The sequence below is a fragment of the Camellia sinensis genome, chromosome 4 (assembly GCF_055761805.1).
Source record: "Camellia sinensis isolate YWXY chromosome 4, ASM5576180v1, whole genome shotgun sequence".
Taxonomy (NCBI): Eukaryota; Viridiplantae; Streptophyta; class Magnoliopsida; order Ericales; family Theaceae; genus Camellia; species Camellia sinensis.
In genome coordinates, this window is record NC_138964.1 from 50,039,093 (window position 1) to 50,054,109 (window position 15,017).

At 38.0% G+C, this 15,017-nt stretch overlaps 1 pseudogene; it reads left to right on the forward strand.

Annotated features, from left to right (window-relative positions):
* The first annotated feature begins 218 nt into the window (after nt 1-218).
* Nucleotides 219-2,244, forward strand: LOC114262777 (BTB/POZ domain-containing protein At2g24240 pseudogene; annotated as a pseudogene).
* Nucleotides 2,245-15,017: the final 12,773 nt, after the last annotated feature.

Genomic DNA, 15,017 nt, shown 5'->3' on the forward strand with positions numbered 1-15,017 from the left:
TTGGCATTGATTATTTTGATTACTTTAACTATAAAAAATAAAATATAGTAAAAAATTAATGAAATAAAATATTATATCTAAATTATAATTATTTTATTTTTCTTCTAAAAAAAACCTATTTCAAATTATATTTTTTAATCTCAAATTAAAAAATCAAAAAATAAAAATAAAAAACCAACCTCCCAAACGAAGAGAGAGAGAGAGAGAGAGAAGGCAAAGGAAGAAGAGAGGGAAGGTGAGAGAACAAAAAAAGTCATCAATTGTTTTTTTGAAAATTCAACTGCTCCAAATTCTCGAATTCCTTTTCACAAATCCCTCAAGAATAAAAACCCACCTCCCAAACCCTTCTTCCTTCTGTACCCAGATCTCATTTTCATCTGATTTCTATCAAATTGCCTCTGCATCCGATCCATCTCTCATGCCTTTCCAATGGTGTTTTTGGCTTTTTTTGCAACAAGAACAAATCAAATTCTTCACCTGTTTGTATAAAAATCTGCTCTTATCAGTCTTGTTGTAGCCTTTAATTCTTCTCTCTTTCTCTCTCTCACAATTTTCTTCTGATTGTTTTAATTACTCCTTCGTTTCTTTAAAGTCTCCCGGTTCAATTTCAAATTTTCAAACCCATTTCATTAAATTCAGCTCCTTTCACAACCCAACTATTTTCCCACACTTTGCAGGAAAAACAAATAATTTTCTCCACAAGTGGACTCTTCCTGTTTCTCTTAGCCTCCCAACTGCAAATTCCCATCTTGATCTGCCTAACTTGTTGGCAATTGAGCAATGGGAATTCAAAAAGACACAGTTAAATTCAATGTTGGAGGCAAGATCTTAGAAACCACAGCAACAACACTTGCCAATGCCGGCCGAAATTCCCTCTTCGGCACAATGTTCGACGAGAATTGGAACCTCCAAACCCACAATTTCGATGAATACTTCATCGATCGAAACCCGGATTGCTTTGCAGTCCTCCTAGACCTACTCAGAACAGGGGAGCTCTGTATCCCCTCCAACATCCCTGAAAAGCTCCTCCACAGAGAAGCCCTGTTTTACGGCCTCCTCGACCATGTCCGGACCGCGAAATGGGGCCAATTCGATGGAAACAGGCTCCGGTTTTCGCAGTCTGTGATGGGCTAAGCACCTGGCGACGGCACCGCCATCCGGGCCGGCCCGGATGGCGGGTGCTGTGTAGTACATGGTAGTATGGTACATGTCTATGATTGGATGCTAGAAGAGCACCCCCCAATCAATCTTGACTACCAGAGAGTTAATGATGTCGGTTGGATCGAATCGGAGACTGTCGTGGTCACCGCATGTGAGCGGTTAGGCCGCGGCGGTGGCGGGATGGGTCTGTTTAGTGCAGGAATAGGGGAGCTCAGGCATAGATTTCAAGTAACTCATGATGATCAAGTGAAAAGCTACACTGCTGGTGCTTTGAGTTTTAGCTCAGATTACAAGATTTTTAGTAGTTGTAAAGGTAGGAGCAATGAGTATGGGATTGGTGTTTGGGACCAAATCACTGGAAAACAGATTGATTTTTACTATGAGCCAATTGGGTGGTCACTGGGTGAGGCTGATAGGCTGCAATTTTTACATGGCACTAACTGTTTGTTAGTTGCAACTCTGTTTCCTAGGAAGGACAATGGTTACATTAGTCTGTTGGATTTTAGGGATAAAAGTATGGTTTGGTCTTGGTCTGACGTTGGAGCTCTGGCAACTGACGGGAGACGGGTCCGGGACGCCATAGCAATGGAGGAGACCGGATCGATATGCGTGGTGAATGAGTATGAGGATTTGGGGTTCATGGACTTGAGGAGTAGTGGTGGGAGTGTGAGGTGGTGCTCGAGGAGCCGGTTGATGAAGGGGAAGATGCCCGAGGAACCGTGTTACCCTAAACTCGCCTTGCATGATGGGCATCTTTTTTCATCGATGAATGATAGTATTTCAGTGTATTGTGGTTCGGATTGGGTGTTAACATCGAGGCTTCGCCAGAGTTATGGTGGCTCAATTTGTGATTTTTCGGTTGGTGGTGATAGGCTTTTTGCTCTTCATAGTGAGGAGAATTTGTTTGACATGTGGGAGACGCCACCTGCTCCGATCACTTAATTGCGTGTTTTTTTATTTTGATCTTAATTGGTTTTCTAGCCTTTTTTTTCTTTAAATTTGTAGAAGATGGAGTTGGAGATGATGCTTATAGGTAGTATGTGCTGTGTATAAATGACAAAGTAATGAAACTGATTGCTCAACTATCATAATTTGAAATCTTTGTTTCCCTCCACTAAATGCATTTACAGGTTAAGGATCTACTTACACAGTTGCATTTATTGTCATGTATTTTTCTTCTTTATTTTGCTTTTTTTTGTTTTGTGTAGTACAAGGCACTCTCATTCTCTTTTGGACCTTATTTTCTTTTGACCCCTAGCTTTTACAAATGTTAATACTATACCTATAATACTATATTAATCTGTAGATAGTTGTTGCTAGCCTAGCACAGATAGACACCTTCTTTTCCTTTTGCTTTCAGCTATCTTTCGGTGGCCTTTCATTTGTATATTTCCTTTGTTCATCATTTTGTCTTGTAAAACATCTCCTATATAATGGAGGTTCCATTTGGTTGCAATATACATCAAAAACACAGAGCTAATATTTGCTCTCTCAATCTCTCTCAATTTCTTATATGGTATCAGAGCACAGGTTTTCTGCCTAGCCTCTTCTTCCAACATATTTTTTCTGCAGATTGCATTTCATCTGTATCCCTTTTTCGTCCATCTCTGCAATACAATTTTCACCACACCAGATTTCATCTGTATCCCCTTTTCGTCCATCTCTGAAATACAGTTTTTACCACACCAAAGCCTTCGTCTCCTCCGGACGATTCCAATATGATTATCACCGGTGATGATGTCAATGGTATTCTTCATCTTAAACAATTTCTTAGCCATCATTTCGAGATGAAAGACCTTGGTCCTCTCAGCTATTTCTTGGGTCTTGAAATCTTCCATGATTCCACGGGTTCTTTTCTCTCTCAGGCTAAGTACACATCTGATCTTCTCACCCTTGCTGGTCTTACCGATTGCAAGACTGCCTCAACTCCCCTGGAGCCTCAGAGTCGTCTTACACCTCTTGATGGCACTCTTCTCTCTGATGCTACTCTATATCGTCAGCTGGTTGGCAGTCTTGTCTATCTCACTGTTACTCGTCCTGATATTGCCTATGCCGTCCATATTGTCAGCCAGTTTATGTCGGCTCCTCGTACCACACATTATGCTGCATTAATTCGTATCATTCGCTATCTCAAAGGCACCATGTTTCATGGTCTTCATTATTCCGCCCGCTCCTCTCTCCAGCTTCGTGCTTTCTCTGATGCTGATTGGGCTGGCGATCCTACTGACCGCCGCTCTACTACTGGGTTTTGCTTTTTTCTGGGTGATTCTCTTATTTCTTGGCGCAGTAAGAAACAATCTCTTACTGCTCGTTCTAGTACCGAAGCCGAATACCGTGCCCTTGCTGATACTACTCAGGAGCTTCTCTGGCTTCGTTGGCTTCTTGCTGACATGGGTGTTACTCCCTCTGGCGCTACTGCCCTCTTTTGTGACAATCACAGTGCTCTTCAAATTGCTCACAATGATGTTTTTCATGATCGCACCAAGCACATTGAGATTGACTGCCATTTTATTCGGCAACACGTTACTCATGGTACTGTCCATCTCCTTCCGATCTCTTCTGTTGATCAACCTGCTGATATCTTCACCAAAGCTCATTCTCCTGGCCGCTTCATTGACCTTGTCTCCAAACTCAAGTTGGTTGATGTTTGTCCTCCTTGAGTTTGAGGGGGGATGTTAATACTATACCTATAATACTATATTAATCTGTAGATAGTTGTTGCTAGCCTAGCACAGATAGACACCTTCTTTTCCTTTTGCTTTCAGCTATCTTTCGGTGGCCTTTCATTTGTATATTTCCTTTGTTCATCATTTTGTCTTGTAAAACATCTCCTATATAATGGAGGTTCCATTTGGTTGCAATATACATCAAAAACACAGAGCTAATATTTGCTCTCTCAATCTCTCTCAATTTCTTATAACAAAGTTGATTCCTCTTCTTATTCCCCAGAGAGAGAGAGAGAGAGAGAGAGAGCAGTTCAACTGCTTGGGTGGTGAACAGATTTTGAGGTAGCTCACTTGGAAAAAATTTGGTAGGGTTTGCTTTGCTTTCATTCCAGTTTGATGTGTCAGTTTGTGAACTATATGCAAGATCACATATACCTTGAATCTTTCTCTTGAGCGTTTTGGGGGCACCAAATCTGCATATGATCACAACCACATCAACAAATCATGACTGCTTTCTTTTTAATGTCTTTACCATTCAAGCAGTCATCCTTTGTTCAAGGGTACCTTTGCTTTTGTCAATTTTTTATGACACTAAACTAAGAGGACTATCACTTAGGGTTGGCCTAGTAAATAAAATGCTCCCTTATCAGCTGTGATGCTCATATTGGAGTTTGACCGCATCATTAAGGGTTAACTTAATAGATGAAGTGCTCTCTTATCAAGTGTGATGCCCAAATTCGAGTCTTATCATTACGTAAATCACTTAGTGCACGAGACTTATACTATAGTGAGATTTGAGAAATATAATATGTACACCATGTCACTTCTAATTTTGGAGAAACTGTGTCATTTTTGTGACTCAAACCCATGTTATGAGTGACGTTAACGACAAGTCTTACTGTTGGACCAAGCTATCCTTTTGTTATATTTAAAAATAAAAAATAAAAAATTAAAACTAATAGGGCTCCCTCTATCCTTGTGCAACTTTGAAATATTCATCAAACTGCAGTAGATTAAACTATGTTCGAACTCCTACAAAAGGAACAAATCCCAATTTAATCAGAGACCCATGAAGAAATATAAAACTCATTTTGCATTGACTCTCTCAAAGGCCAACAGTTTTTCAACTAAACAATAGAAAAACAAGCCAACTCTAGTGAATTTTTAAAAATTTCTGTCATTAATGTTGATAATAAATTATGCTAAAATATGATTGGCTTAGTTCAAGTCAAAAGATTTGTTAGCATTGCACCTATATACAAGTCAATAGCATGAATATTTTAATAAAAAAAAAACTCTGGAAGGAGAAATCATTGTCTCACAGCAAATGGTTCCAAACAATGTATCTTACATTTTGTATATATATAAATTCATAAGCTAAGAGTTCTGACATCAGATCAATGTCTGCAGAAAACAATATTAAAAGCCAACATTTACTGATAATGTCGCGAGAAAGTTTTGTTAATCCAACAAATAATCCATGCTCAATGTGCAAAATTCAGAAGTTGTGCCTGAATCACAACACGAAGCTTCCTACAATGTTTCTTTTTTTTTTCTTTTTTTTTTTGAAGCATGCAGTTAATTTGAACAGAAAGGAGAAGAACAACAGATAAGAAAGAATGAATGGACAACATGAGGCACATCAACGAATCAAGCGTAATCAGTCATTGTAATTTTGCTCGAAGGCAAGTTCGTTGAAAGGCGATGTAATTTGCTCCTTGTTGTAAGCGTGGCATATCGTCAATATGGTCTTCATTAGACGCCAATTCCAAGTAGGCTCGTTCAGATACTGTTGGTGACAAGAAAAACTAGATAGATGAAAAGAACAAGTTTGTCAGCATCATTAGGGAACTTATGGACACCATTGTGATTATTTGTAATTATTTATTTTTTGTGCGTGTGCGCATTTGTGTATGGAGAAGGGAGTGCTTCATAATTCATTCAAAGGATGGAATGTGCTTTTTAATGTTGACATAAATAAAAAGGAGCAAGTTCAAACTTGAAATAAAGAAATGGAAATGTAACATAATATTCAGGCATAGAGCTGTATTTTGAGAAAGAATTTCAAGAGATTCATTTGTGTTGAAATATCCAACAAATAAAAAATTTGACGAATTTAAAATTGACACAAATGCGTATAGAAGCATTCAAAATAGACAAGGAAGTAGATTTTTACCCACCCAAAAGTGAAAACCCAATCATGGCATTATCCAAAACTAGATTCATCCTATGATCCCCATTTGATAGACAATCAACAGCAATCCAATGGTGATGAATGCAAAAACACAAGCCAAGATTATCTTCTCATCCTCATAACTTCGTTTGGCCTGAACTTTGTTTTTGTATTGAAGTGCCATGTCAGCTTATTAACATGCTTAGTAATGTTAATGTAAACACATCATGAAATTGGACTGCTTAGAAAATTCAGTAATAATACACTAGGAGACAAGTTGCAATTCTAGTAATATCATAATGCTTCATTCATTTGCGTTAACAGTGAGCTATAGACATCCAAGGCCGAAATGGGACATAGCCACATATAATGGCCTTCTGTAAAACTGGAGATGAATCAAACTCCTCTGTCCAAACAAGTTGCAAAGCTGTATCTTCAAACAACATAGAATGATAAGGGATACAAATGTGAATTTACAGAATGTAGAAGTGAAGATGAATAAAGGATACATGCATAAATGTGCACATGGACTGTATGCATTATACACATTGATGTGCAAGTAAATGTATGGTTCCAAGCACAATCATTTCAGGGAAAGAGAATAACAACCAACGCCTTTGCTTAGCTACTATAACTTCTTGATTAAAACCTGCTTTAATCCACATTTTCAAGAATGATTTGTGTGTACAATCATGGCCTATAACAACGAACTTAACCATGGAGAGAAGAAAAAAAAAATTAGAGATTCGGCTGGATGTACAGAAGGGCATATTACTCATGGAAAGCAATGCGGTGACAATTGGAGTCCCCGTCCATGCCCAAGCTAGAGGTAGTAGAAACCATGGGACTTTGGAGATCATGGAAAGCCCCAAGACATTAAGAAGTGGCAGATATTAAAAAAGACTTCCATGCTTTCACATCATCAATCTCAAACACTTTAAACAAATTTTAAGCAGAAAAAAGACTTTAGAAAGCCACAAAAACTAAATACTGATCAGCTTTGTGTTTGCAAACTAGCATGTAGATGAGACAGGGGTATCTTTTGTAATTTATTTTGGACATGTTCCAAAACTTCTCTCTCAAAATGATGGAAAGAACAAAGAACTGAATGAAGGAAAACAACAAATGAGCAATTAAAAGTATGTTATAGAAACCAACTCTTAGTTTCAACATTCAAGATTTGATTTTGTTCGCTAATAATTAAAGTGAACGAGTCTTTTTAATTTATATGAATTAGAAAACAAAATATTTTGCTGAGGAATGAAATTGACTTAGGGGAAGGATCAAGATTGAATTTTAGCCAAATCAATTTGTGGGAAAGGAAATATGAGCTTTATATTCACTTCATTTTTAAAAAAATCAATGAAGATATTACGATGTGACATTATCAACGTGGTGCTCCCAATAAATGAGGAATCCTAAAACACGCTAAGGTGGCTCATTCTTTGTCTCCCAACTACCTAATCAAGGAGATGTAGAACTTTCATGGATATTTATAGAAATTTTATAATTTTAGTTATTTATTTTAATTTATAGTTTGATTAGAATTTTAGTATATTTAGTTTCTTACTCTAGGGATTCTAATTACAAAATAATTTTATGATTTAGTTTCCCACTGTGAATTAGTGTTTCTAGCCTATAAATATTAGGTCTTTGCATTGTAATCGTTAACTTTGAATTATTGATATTGAGTATTAGGTTGTGGCTGTTTTTGTTTGGAAAAGTCTGGGAACCCACACATATCCATCTAGAATTTTCTAATGAAGATTAAATTTGTGTAGTGTAGTGTCTATATGTAAAATAAATTTGAACCACAAGATAATAATTATAGATAATTTTTGAGTAGTTAAGTTTGGGTTTGTAATATGGTTTTGTTAAGGATGCAGCCTTGTTCTTCTTTTTCCTCTGCTTCTCACTCTTCTCTTTTCTTAAGGTGTTCTACATGACAAGGTAGGCCAACATTGTCCCATTCGTTAGGTTTTCCGTAACGTCATTGGTTAGGAGCACCACGTGGACAATACCACATGATTCTTTAGGTTTATTGAATAATTACACCTATTATTTTGGCACTATATTTAAGATTTGTTTAAAATGTAACAGTTTGCTCTCTTTAGTGTGATTCAATGAATTCTTCATCCGGATGTTGATAATTATCTTTCGTTTGTTTTGATCATGGTCAATATTTTAGTTCCAATGTGTTTCTGTAACTATTATCAGTTTTGCTTAACCTACTTATTTAGCAGTCCAACATCATTCGTTTGATTTTAATATCTTGCAAAATATTTAACTAGAAATCTTAGCCTCTATTTTTCCCTCGAAATCGGCATCAACTGGAATAAAATTGTCCATTTACCCATCATGCCATTTTTATTTTTAAATTGTCCAACTCATTTGTAATTTTTCAACAAAAAAAAAAAAGACACCACCAATTGATTTTTCTTGAATAAAAGCTTACTAAACTGTCCATTTTTAGCCATCATGCCATTTTTGTCCAAAACCTTGTCCACCAAATACCCTATCTCCCTTATCATTCTTTAACTGAAATTGAAAATACATCAACAGTTGTCTTAATCAATAAGCTTATAAGTTGCCAATTAATTTCAATACATCATAGGCCTCTGCAGTAAGTTGCAGCATGTCACCCCACATTCAATCCCATTGTGAACTATCTCAATAAAATTGCAGATCCACCTTTCCCATTGTAACACAAAAGGTCACTGTAGTGCAACCAATTTGAAACAACTGATAACATAACATAACTACTTTTTTTCTTCAAATTTAAAAACAATCTGATACATGCTAACTAGTTGAATACAAGAGCAACTTGAGTAATTTGTTTGAGCAAAAATAGTTCAAATTTCTCCCACTTGCATATAGGTCTTATTCCACGTAAGGATGGCTATTTCCCCCCACCCCCACATCTCTCGCCCACCTTGCCCCAATGAAGAAGTAGGGCAGGGGACAAGTTTTGCTTTCCCACCTTGTTCTAACCTACCCTTGCCTTGTTTATATTTACTAAATAAATATATTTATATGTATAATATATATATATATATAAATGGGCAAATTACAAATGAAAATCTGGGTTTGATTGAATGAAAATCTGGCTATTTCCACCCACTGATGTTACTTCTGTGTCACAATTTAGCCTCTCCATCCATCTCTGTTTGATTGAACTAACGAAAATCTAAGCAAAATTTTCAGATTCAAACCCACATGTTCAAGCCCTTGTATCTCTCTCGTCATAACTCCATTTCACTTCATTTTTGTGTCATTAGATTCACCTCCTGGCCTAGTTTTGATTCCACTTGTTCCACCTCTTTTTGCATGTCGTCGAAGCTCCGAAAGTTGGCCAAAAATAAATTTTTCTCTTCTTTTTTTTAATATTCAAACCCGCATGTTGAAGCCCTTGTATCTCCCTCATCATAACTCTATTTTGTCTCATTTTTGCATTGTCGGATTCACCTCATGGCCTAGTTTTCATTCCACTTGTTCCACCTCCTTTTGCATGTCGTTAGAGCTCCAAAAGTTGGCCACAAATATGATTTTTCTATTTTTTTTTTTTTTTAGATTCAAACTCACATGTTCAAGTCCTTATATCTCCCTCGTCAAAACTCTGTTTTGCCTCATTGTCGCTTCATTAGATTCACCTTATGGCCTAGTTTTTATTCCACCCCTCATACGCCTTGTTCCATCTCTTTTTACATGTCATTGAAGCTCCGAAATTTAGCCAAAAATAAGATTTTTCTTTCTTTTTTCCGAATTCAAACTTACATGTTCATGCCCTTATTTCTTCCTCGTCGTAACTCCGTTTCGCCTCATTTTCAAGTCATTGGATTCACCTCATGACCTAGTTTCTGTTTCACCCCTCACACCCCTTATTCTACCTCTTTTTATGTGTCGCCTTAGCTTCGAAAATTGGCCAAAAATAAGATTTTTCTCTTCTTTTTTTTTTTGTCGCCAAATTTCGGAGCTCCAATGGCAAACAAAAAGAGATAGAACAAGGTGTATGAAGGGTGGAATGAAAACTAGGCCATGAGATGAATCCAACGATGCAAAAATGAGATGAAACGGAGCTACAACGAGGGAGATACAAGAATTTGAACATGTAGGTTTGAATGGGAAAAAAAATGGAGAGAAAATCTTATTTTTGGCCAAATATTTGAGCTCCGACGACATGCAAAAAGAGGTGGAATAAGGCGTATGAAGGGTCCAACGACACGAAAATGAGGTGAAACAGAGTTTTGATAAGATACAAAGGCTTGAACATGTTGGTTTGAATCTAAAATTTTGTTTAGATTTCCGTTAGTTCAATAAGATGGAGATGGACGGAGGAGGGGCTAAATTGTGACACAGAAACAACATCAACATTTTAATTGTTATAATTGAAATCCTCGGATTTAAATTGAAAAACACGTAAAATCCTGAGATTTTTTTTTTGTAATTTTCCCTATATATATATTACTTAATTTTTTATAATATGATAAAATCAAAACTTAAAATATTTTACCTAGTATTCAATTTTACTCATTTATTTTTCATCTTACATATTAAGTTTTATTATTTATAAATCACTATCCATAACATATTATATTATCTATCATTTTTATTAATATTTTAATTTTTAAATTATAAAATTAAGAGTTAATACTTAAAAGTCCTATTTACAAATGTTATAGTAGTTCAAGTCCTATTTAAGATTTTTTGAACCAATAAGTCCTATTTAATAAAATTGAGAATATTATTAGTTTTTCTAAAATTTTAAAACTAAGTAAGAACATTATCAATTTTGCGCAGTAATGTTTCAGATAATTGTTTCACTAATTGATAAAAAAATAGAGTATGATATTAAACGTTTTTGCCCTTCTACTTATTGGTTTGATTCAACTATCTAATAAAACTAACAACATTAATATTTTTTTTTTATATTTAAAACAGAGAACATTATCATTTTTTTTTAAGTTTTTTCTTTTTAAGTTTTGCACATCAATGTTCCATCATCGTGCTCCTTTATAGACACAAAATTTCAAATTTTACACAAAAATAAAATCTGTTTTTTCAAAAAAAAAAAATTTTAAAAAATCAGTTTTTTTTTTTTTTTGCACACAATATTTTTTTTATTTTTAGTTTTTTTTGTTTGAAAGTTGATGTTTTAAAGTTTTGAAAATCAAAATAAATATTAAATCTTCATATTCCTTTATAGATAATCATAAATAATGAACAATCATTATTTAAAGGGCAATTCCGACTATTAAAAATTCAATGGGATTTGAAGGTCCAAAAAATCTTAATTAGAACTTAATAGAGTATAAGTTTATAAATTAGAACTTGTGTAAATATTCCTAAAATTAACTTGCCTCCGCCCTGCCCCCGTCATCAGCCAGATTTCCATTTCAACATGTTGAGCCTGATCCATATTTGTTGGGCTTCTTTTTTTGAGAATTTCTTTATATTAATTATGCACTGTCTTTAATATTTTATTTTATTTTTTTGAACGGAAAGAGTTACACCAAGGAAGATTACAGAGAAATAGGAGAAGCATCATGTCTAACAATTTCCTCAAGAGCCAGTAGAGGATGGGAAGCCTATCCTACTGGCAGCTCATTACAGGCATGAGCTTGTGCAACCCAATGGGCAACCCTATTGTTTGATCTGTGTGTCCATGACAGCTGAAAATTGCCCTGTCTTGCAAGATGACGAATATCAAGAAAGATGGCCAAAGTTTCCCAAGGAGGGACCTGTTCTGAGACAGCCAGTTTTATTACCTCTTGGTTGTCACTCTCGATGATGGCAGAGTCAAGGTGGGACGCAGTTGCTATTTGAGTTGCTAGCCTCACAGCTTGAGCCTCCGCAGCAAAGGCAGATGAAGAGTAGAAAACTGAGGCAAGGCCATCCAGCAGGTGCCATTAGCATTACGGAGGAGGACAGCCGCTGAAGCCTTTTCCCTGTTGGCTCTAAAACTGGCATCGCAGTTGAACTTCACCTCCCCGACCCGTGGAGGATGCCAACGGGGGTCTCGATGACATGCTGGCCTTTGGGAAACAGTGTTGGAAATGATGTCGGTTGAACCTTGCTCTTGGCCGGCAAACCAGGCCCTGGCAACTTTGGAGAGAGTCACTGATGGATGAACTGGGATATGATTGAATATGAAATCATTTCTCGCTTTCCAGATGTACCAGCCAATGAGAAACACTTGATTCAGAACCTTGCACTCTGCTCGACCATCGTGCTCAGCTGCAAACCAATCTGCTGTCCAAGCCACAACATTAGTCACCATTCCTTTATCGATTCGCAGATTAAGCCTGCTTCCAAACCAGAATGACTTGGTCCAAGCACAGTCAAATAACATATGTTCTATCGATTCAGCTTCCGATAAACAGATTGGACAAACACTGGATGGGGAGCAGTGTTGATGATGTAAATTGACTTTGGTAGCCAATGTATTTTTGCACACTCGCCACCAAAAGTGTTTGATTTTAGGAGGGACATCGACTTTCCATATTTGCTTCCAGAAAGCTTTAGGGACTTGATACGAGCTAGAAGGGTGAGAAGGTGATTCCTCAGGGATGAGAGATTTTGCAACCCAATAACCCAACTTCACTGAGTACACTCCAGATTTGGATGGATGCCACACCAAGACATCAGCTCTATCTTCGCAAGAAAGAGGAATGGATTGGATTGCACGACATTCAGCCTTCGAGACAAGCAGGCGAAGAAGATCCATCCTCCATCGTTTGTGACTTGGATCAATGACATCTGATACATGAACAATTGGACTGTGTGGAGGGGACGGGGTTGAAAGTTGATAGTTTCTGGTTTCGGGTATCCATTTGCCCTCCCAAAAAAGAGCAGATTTACCATTTTGGATTTGCCATCGAATCCCCTTTTTGAGCAACTCTCTTCCATGGATTAAACTGTGCCAAGCCCATGACCCTCTAGCTCCCCGAGAGGTAGTCAAGAAGTTTGAGTGAGGAAAATACAACCCTTTAAGTAACCGGGCCCAAAACGAGTGAGGATTTGTGATGCACCGCCAACCTTGCTTGGCCAGCATGGTTGATTGAAAGCGGAAAAATCTCTAAATCCCATGCCCCCGTGTAGCTTTGAAGAACACATGGTTTCTCATTTTGTCCAAGGAATGCCCTTGTTCGTTGGATCGTCTTTCCACCAAAAATTGCGAATGGCCATGTTAAGTTTGTTACAAAAAGATTTTGGGAAAGAGAAACAAGCCATTGCATATGAAGGAATAGTTTGAACCACGGCCTTAATCAGAACCTCTCTGCCAGCATGAGATAGCAGTTTATTCTTCCACCCTTGCATTTTATCAACCATTCTATCCACCAAAAAACCATATGCCTCGGACTTTGATCGACCCCACGAAGACGGAAGCCCCAGATATTTCACATGTGGTCTGGCTGGGGGAATGCCCAAGACTCCACAGATCTGCCCTTTGAGCTCACTGGGAGCATTTGCCGAAAAAAAAAACCTCGGACTTCTCCAAATTTATGATTTGCCCCGACGCCTGGCTGTAGACCTGGAGAATTTGCATCATCTTTAAGCACTCCGAGCTACTAGCCTCAAAAAAGAGAAGGACATCATCTGCGAAAAACAAGTGGGACAAAATGGGACAAGTGGGTCTCATCCGTAAACCAGAGATCTCTTGGTGCCGAATGCTGTGATCAATTAAGCGAGACAAAACCTCGGCCACCAAAAGGAAGAGATATGGGGACAAGGGGTCCTCCTGCCGAAGTCCACAGGAAGGATTGAAGGAAGCTCTATTTTCACCATTTGCAAAAATGGAGAAAGAAACCGAAGAGACACATTGCATCACCTATCGCACCCAAGAATCATGAAACCCCAGCTTAATCAAAACAGCCTGCAGAAAGTCCCACTAAATGCGGTCATAGGCCTTGTTGAAATCCAGTTTCAGCGCTAAGGTAACTCGGTTCCCCCTCTTGGATTGTTTCAAAAAGTGAAAACCCTCATGTGCCACCAAAATACAGTCTTAAATGAGCCTTCACGGGACGAAAGCTGCCTGATTAGGAGAGATGATGTGGTGGAGGAAAGACTTGAGCCTGGATGCCAAGATTTTTGTGATAATCTTCATCTTAAAATTACAGAGGCTGATGGGACGGTATTGCGTGAGTTTTTCTGGAGCCCGTACTTTTGGAATCAACACCAGGTTCGTATGATTCCACTCTGCAGGGAGGGAGTTTCTATTAAAAAAACTCTGAATTGCCGAGCACACCTCCGGGCCTACAATCTCCCAATGGGTTTGGTAGAAAATGCCTTGAAAACCATCCAGTCCTGGAGCCTTAAGCGAGCCCAAAGCGAAGACAGCTGATTTAATCTCGGCCTCAGTAACTGGTCTAATGAGTTTTGTATTCATCTCTTCGGAAACTGCCCTCGTAACCGGAAGGAGAGCTTCATTAAAATTACGGTTCCCGGCTGCTTGAAAAAGGTTCTGGAAATAGTACAAGAGATGATCATTGATCGCAGCCTCGGATTGTATTAGAGTTCCCTCCTCAGTTTTGAGGCTGACCAGCTGGTTTCTCTGCCTACATTGAATCACAGTAGCATGGAAGAAAGCGGAGTTCTTATCTCCATACTTGAGCCAATTGAACCGTGATCGTTGGTGTTGGTACATTTCTTCTCGGTTCAGCGCTTCTTCCAACCCTTGCTGCAACTCTGTAATCTTTTCGCTTCTGACATCAGAATGGGGACAGGCTTGGATAGCTTGAATTTCCTCCTTAAGGGCCTTAATTTTGATTCGATTATTCCCAAACCGGGATCTGCTCCAAGAAACTAATCTGTGGCTACATTTCTGAAGCTTCTGGGATAACCGGACCATAGAGGGCCCTCCAACATCCCCAGCCCAAGACGACTGAATAACCGTAGCACACTTACCATGGGTTGTCCACATAGACTCGAATTTAAAAAGACGGGGCACTTTTTTTGGAGGAATCTGACAGTGTAGTAGCAGAGGGCAATGGTCAGAACCTATGAGAGCATCATGAAAA